Raw genomic sequence first — 7,426 nt, 5'->3', positions numbered from 1 at the left:
CGAAGGACCGCAAATAAGTAGTCATGAGATAGACAATCAAAAGGCTGTTTAAAATCAACGGATAAAAGAAAAGCAGGATTCCGTTTAAACTTATAGTATGCTGAGAAATCACGAATTTTACTAAGCACTGCAAACACATTATACTTCGGATTTAATGCGGCTTGGTAGTCACTAATAAGCAAAGGGTAGATCGCTTTAAGGCGATTATCAAGAACTTTTTGGAATATTTTGATATCTGTGTTAAGTAGCGTGATGGGACGATAATCATTAACAGTAACTGCTTTCCCTTTCTTTGGAATTAGTATTATTATTCCTGGATTATCGGATATGTTAGGTTGACGGAGCATTTCATTATATGATTCGCATAAAATATCCTGTAAAATCCCCCAATATTGCTTGTAAAGTTCATAAGGTATGCCATCAGGCCCTGCGCATTTGCGATCTTTACAACTGTTAAGCACACAATAAATCTCTTCTTTCTGTATAGGTGCCATAAGGGTATTAAATAAATGTGCAGGTACTTGAGGGAGTGACACTTGTAAATATTCACTAATAGTGCGCTGATCCTTGGTAATCGTTCCATACATGTCACTAAAATGATTAAATATAGTCTGATGAATACGATGAGTGTCTGTGAAAATCCTACCATCTGTCTGAAGAGAGTTCACATATTGAGAAAGTCGCTGTTTTTGGTGACGCACATAATGGTAAAGAGACGGTTGATCATTGGGAATTACATCACTCGTGTCCATTGTGACATAATATTTCTGAAGTAATTGTGATTGTATACTGAGAATGCGTGCTTTAATATGATTGATCTGTTGACGATTGGTAGGGGGGCTACTAGGATGATTCCAGAAGTCATTTAAAACACGGTAATAATATTCCAGTGTATTGTGTATATCCTGCCTTCGTTCACGACCTTTGGACTTGAAAAAAAACACCTATTTTCGGTTTAACATAACGATTCCACCATTGAATGATATTTGAAAAATATTTTCTTTGCTTTTGCCAATATGTCCAACGCATATGAAAGTCGGTACGCACATCACTATGTTGTAAAAGGGTAGTGTTTAATTTCCAATAGCTTGATCCGTATGTTGGTCTAATATAGTTCCGAAATTTTATAGTACAATAAAGGGCAGCATGATCACTGAACGGTGGAACAAGAATATCAATTTCGATTACCTTATACCAGGGACTAAAATTGAGTGGAGTACTCCACACTTTGTGGAACTATAGGAAAGGAGTGTGGAACCATAATTCTTAAAGTGTGGAGTGGTATTAATGTGAGTACCTTACTTTTCTCGGATTATGCATTTAAACGCGTTTAGGTGTCAAACTAAGTCTTACTGATTCAATACATTCATTATGCAATGGGGGGTTACTCAATTCCATATAACTGCCAGTATATGACATTAATCCAGAGTTAATACGTATAGGTGTCTCCTAGATGGCAGGGAAAACCATTGCCAATTTTGAGGTGAAGGAACTTTTTTTATTTATATTTAGTTTTCAAACGTTTTCGGTTGCATTCATATAATTTTAAAATATGCAACTAACTGCACGTTTATCTGTTGTTTCAAGAGGACATTACACTTTTCCGATATAATGAAATGTGTTGTTTTGTAGATAAAAATTGCACGATCCTTACAACCCGTTATAGAAATATGTACTACCAGAGATAACATACATCAATAACCGCCAAAAATTTAGCCGAAGCACAGCGTTACAAAAATCAGTAGAAAGAGTAATGTTTCCCAGAGTGACTTCGATAGGTACTGATAGTGAAAACATGAATACAGGAGAACACAAAGGAATGTGGAAATTGTTAACTGATGAAAGAGTGCTTCAGGTAAAACGTTGCCTCTGTTGAAACTTTGGTGTGCTGCCCATCGCATTAATTTAGCATGGAAAGATGTCACCAAGAATGTCCAAGAAGTTTCATCTCTCATACAAGCAGCATCTGGACTGTGTGCTTTCTATCACTCTTCAGGACAACGAACGAAAGGTTTAACGATGGTAGCTTCAGAAAATAATTTAGAAGTTTTGCACTACCCAGAATATTTTGACGTCAGGTGGACAAAATTTTCATTCAATATGCTCACTACTCTCCTAAAAAAAAAAAAATGCTATCCAAGCTGCCTTTACTTGTAAACGGAAAGCCATGTATGTAATGAAGCCAATGGTTATCTGCGTAAATGGATAGAAGTAGATCGCCTTCATCTTTTGTCTTGTGACAGACGCTCTATATATTTTCAAGAACTGCCAGCAGAAGTTCGAGAGTGATGAAATGTTTCTTTTGGACGTAATACCAAACAAAATAGAACTATAGCACAATTGGAGAGTATGAAAGAGAAACCTCTGTTAGGCGGGTGGGAAAAAACGTTTTTAAACGAACGTGTGCAAGAGAACGTCAACGGAGAAATACAGTACTCATTACATGATATTCAACTTCATCGTAACACACGTCGCAATAAATCCCATAACAAATATGTCAGTAAGAAAGAGATTTAACTGTAGTACGCTACGAAGACCTGGATTCCATAATTAACTTCATTAGTCAGCGTTTGATGTATGAAGACAGTATTGTTGCTTTGGAGCCTTGCGTGTTTTGCAAGAGTATGTAACTGATGATGCTCTAAGAGAATGCCACAAAGTTATTTGTCTTGATACAGATCTTCTGCAATTCGCAATGCAATATAGAGAGCATCATCGTGCAGTATGTTGAAAGGTCTGGACTCTAAAAGCCTTCTCATGAAAATCTGTGGAAATCAGTCATTTCATGCTCTGTCAACAAGTCTAGCCCTAGTTGTTGCTTCGAAACCATCTTCTTCCGATGTTCAAAGACTTATAAGTGACTACAACATATTGAAAACAGATAACAGACTGTCTTTAGCTCCCACTACTGTGAAAAATTACCTTCACGTTAATATAAATATGGGTCCGTTGGAAGATATTAGTCCAACCTCTGCTGTTATGAAATGGCTGGCCAGAAAGAAAAAGCGTTTTGAAATTGGTAGGAAGTCAAAGAAATAGCCCTGGTATAACGGTGTATTTGCCTCGGCAGAAAACAGACTGAGACAGCGTGATGATCACAGAAAAATGACAGTGAAATTCTTTTGTAAGAAAAAGTGACTTTTTTTCTTCCAGTGTGACTTTTTCTTACCGGTTTTTTTCCTGTATTTTATGGTTTAATACAATACAATTAAATATGTATCCTAATGTGCCTTTAATTTTGTTTGCTCTGGATGCCAAAATTTTCCTAAATAACATAATAATAATAATAATAATAATAATAATAATAATAATAATAATAATAATAATAATAATAATAATAATAATAATAATAATAATATATTTTTTGGTCGCAGGTAAACATGATGTACTGGACATAACACTGATTCTAGGTCTAAACAAATGCTGACTAAACTAGTTTTTCTATACTATATAAAATTTTTACCAGTGTAGAGCTGTGATTTCGTTGAATTTTAGGCCCTGCCTTATACATGTGTGTATCCATGGTATAGAACCTATCGAGCCTGGACATCATTTCCGAATTTTTGTACGTGAATTTAGGGAACTGCCAATGGAACCACCATACATCTCGAAGCGATAAAGATTTCACAAAATTCAGAAATGCCATGCTAGGACGGAAGTGAGAAGTCATGTTCCGTTGTTGTTCCAATGTGTTTAGGTCATCACCCACAAGAACGGAACTAGAATCTGCCGGTAATAGGGACAATATATCTTCATTATAAAAACGTTCATGTGCAGTACGTTTGTTATTGCCTGATGGACCATACAGATTTAACACATAGATGCCATCAGTGTAAACACTGATACCACGTCCGGATGGAATTCGTTTCACTTGAGAGTAGTCAATACCATCTTTCACTAGGATCGCAGTCCCACGGGCATTGGCACCTACATTTACAATCGCACTGTATGTGGGAAGAAAACTGAAGTCAGGAAAACTGACTTCTTGTAGTAAACGTAGTCAAAATTATGTTGTTGAATAAATAGTTTAAGACTCTGCTTATAACGGTCAGACTTTATACCATTTATATTTAAAGAACAAAATTTCCTTGCATTTGTTTGAAGGAAAGGGGGAGGGTCTGACATCACAGCAGGATTGAACTGCGGAACCTCATATACGATGTAAACTTCGGTAGAACATATAATTGACATTATCGGAACGTAACTCCCTCCAAATCGACATAACAGAAAAAACAATAATAGTAAATAAAGAAAGAAGACACTGCTTCACAGAAATGTATTCCATAGTTGTAAACAAAAAGATGGTCGCAAAATACCTGTAACAGACACGCACAAAAGGGGAGGGAAATACTCCAAAGCTGGTTATGTAACAGACTGCTTCGTTGCTTGGACGTGTTGTTTATCGCCTGAGGAAGTCTCCTGGGTTTCCAAGCTTGGTTCAAGGTCGCTATTCTGAGTCAATGACTCGATTTCACTTCCACTGTCTGTAACCGTACGGCTGTCCTTGGACAACACTTTCCTCTTCTAGGGGGTTGAAAAGAACTCGGCTTCAAGTGTTTTTTCGGAACGAGGGGAGGTAGCATTAATATCAAGTGAAGCAGAAGTAGATTTTTAATTCTTCGTATTTTGGAGGGACATGTCATATGTATTTTCACTAATTGATAAGGCAGCCTTCGGTTCAATATCTGAAGTATGCACTAAAGGGTCTGGGTTCGAAGTCGACAACAGAGGTTCTGGGGAAGTTTCTTCACATGACGGCGGTTTGAGAGCAGGAAAGGCATTAAAATCGGCAATTGCAGGCAGGATATTATGAGAGTCATGATTGTTAGATGTAGAGGGAGGAAAATGGTTAGAAGACTGACCTAAAGCATGCGTTCCTATTTTTCGTTGTGTCGGTAATCCGCCAGTGGATAAATCAGTCGTTTGTAAAGCAGTCGGTCGAGAATCTGGTCGAGGTGAAGCACGGGAGGGTACTTTACACTGAGAGAGTACATAATCAGTCCCCAGACATCGGAAATACGTTTTAGGTTGATTAGAGTAAGCAACGTATGCAGAGTGTGACATCACTTTAAGTTTTGAAGGAATTGGTTTTGTGAGAATCATATATACAAAGCGAATCCCATTCAAAATGGCATATTTATAAGTAGCACTCCACTTTTCGTTAATAATTTGCTTGATTTCATCATATTCACTCAACACATCATGAAGAAAACTATTGTCTACTTCAAGAGGAAAATCAAATACCCGAACTTTGATGTGATTGATTTCAGCATTCGAAATACGAACAGTGCTGCGTACCCCATTTGAATGAACATAAGGAACAGGTGAACATAGGGAACTGATTCATCACTTCATTAAACACAATATCATTTTCAAATTTCCCATATAAAGAAAAGTCCTCATTATGCAGCTATAAAGCGACTGCTTAGTTCACAACGTCACTGAAGTTTTCAGATAACCAAATATGTATATCACTCGGACTAGGTTTTATATATCGCATAGAGCGGTCGAATTCAAATTTCACAGTATTTTTACGAATTGAAAGCATGTATTTTTCCAATAATCACAATCCACAAGAAAAAAGCTTGTAAAGCACACAAGTGTTAGTCACTTATCGTAATAACACAGTAGCAGGCCGAAAGCACTTCCACACCTTTCGACTTCCACCGGTGCACAGTGGGCCAGAATCAGAATCTGACTGGAAAAAAGTAGTTTTGGCAACTACGTCTAATCTACATTCGAACAGCATAGTTGTGTTAAATAATAAATAAGGTTTCTTGCTGCGTATCAGTAAACACGGATAACAGCATATAGTGGCGGCAGCAGCACTTCAAAATTGATAGTTCATTATCTGTTTTATAGCGCGCTGAATTGGGGTAGTATGAACGTAAGGTTTGCGGTTTAATTGCGCATGCGAAAAGGCAACGAACAATCGCAAAATAAGCTATGAGTAAAGGTATGTATATGTACTTGCTGTTTGACTAAAGTTTTGATTGATTGGTTTACGTTGCTGTTCTGTAGAAGCATTTCTAGAGAGTCGAAGTATTCACGTATTGAAGAACTGCTATTGGAAATTGAAATTGAGATTTAAAAATGTACGTTCATGTCTGTATTGAGATCTTTCGTCATGGTGTAGTTTGATATATGTACTTCGAAATACAGTTGTGATCTACTGCCCGTTCTTGCCCGATTTTTATATTTATCGTCTTTTCAAAGTTAGGTGTAGAAAGCCGGATACGCTCTTCGTGACGTGAAGAACCTGTACGAGGTATTGCGTTCTAAACCATCAAACGAAGCACTTTATAATTATGATACGAACAGTTATGGAATGGAAATTCTTTCTCTGGATGTTCTTCGCAGTGTGAGAGTGGCTTTAAATGCCTTCAAGGAGTACGTTTGAGGGGGAAGTTTCTGTAACAGAGTTTCACATCTTCCCTTTCACCATTGTGAACACAAGTTTAGGGATATCATTTACTTCCTTCTCCTGAATTGGTACATTAGTAGGCTTTAAATTACGTATTTGCGTTTCCATTGAACACACCTCTTTTCTCGACAGTTCAGTTCTCTTTTCTGGTACAATAATTTAATGGGTCGACAAAATCTAGGCGACGATGGTTTGGGATTTTGCTACAAAATTGCTTTGTCAACCTCCCCATCTGATGTTGAATACAACTGTAAGGGAACGAAGGAGATAGCAAAAATATCTGAGCCACTAGTTCAATTTATCTTCTGTTTGAACTTTCTGCTTATATACATTATGACAACTGCTTCCATCGCAACCTCACTCACACACTAATTTCATTATGTCTCCATCTTTGATGCACTGTTTAATATAATCTTCATGTAAAATCACGATGAGCTCAATTGTCTGATTTACTATTGCTTGTAAATTATCTTCGGCTGACGTGTCATTTACTTTAATATTCTTTTCTCTGGAATAACGCTTTAATTTTGCTTCACACACCACTTTATATAACGGATATATGTCACAATGTTTTGCCTTTTACCTAGTCTCAAATGTGCATACTTTCTTATTGTCAAGTTGTTATCTATACTAAGTGCCACGACTTCACCCGGAGAATAAGTGTTTGAGAGAATTTTGGCGAATGATAAGTCTTTCTGATTTTCGTTGCTCCCTTAGGTGTCGTTTGAGTGATTTCTCCTAATACAACCGCGGTATCTCTTTTTTCAGCAGCTCTCAATGAACATTGGGTAGCCAACACCAGCTCTTACTCAGAATGCTTTGTAACCAGTAGTTGTACAAGTTTTTTCTTCGACTTTGTTTCCGGATCTTCGAAGAGTTTACTAGGTCTGCCTGATTTGCTTGTCAAAGGCCTATGCTCTTGGCTTCAAGAGATCGTTTTGAAACCAGTAAATACTTTATCAGAGAACTTAATATGTCCTTCCAACCAATCATTATATTTGG

This window comes from Thermobia domestica, chromosome 10, assembly GCF_964235325.1.
Source record: "Thermobia domestica chromosome 10, izTheDome1.hap1.1, whole genome shotgun sequence".
Lineage (NCBI taxonomy): Eukaryota > Metazoa > Arthropoda > Insecta > Zygentoma > Lepismatidae > Thermobia > Thermobia domestica.
Note: the sequence above shows the minus strand (reverse complement) of the source record.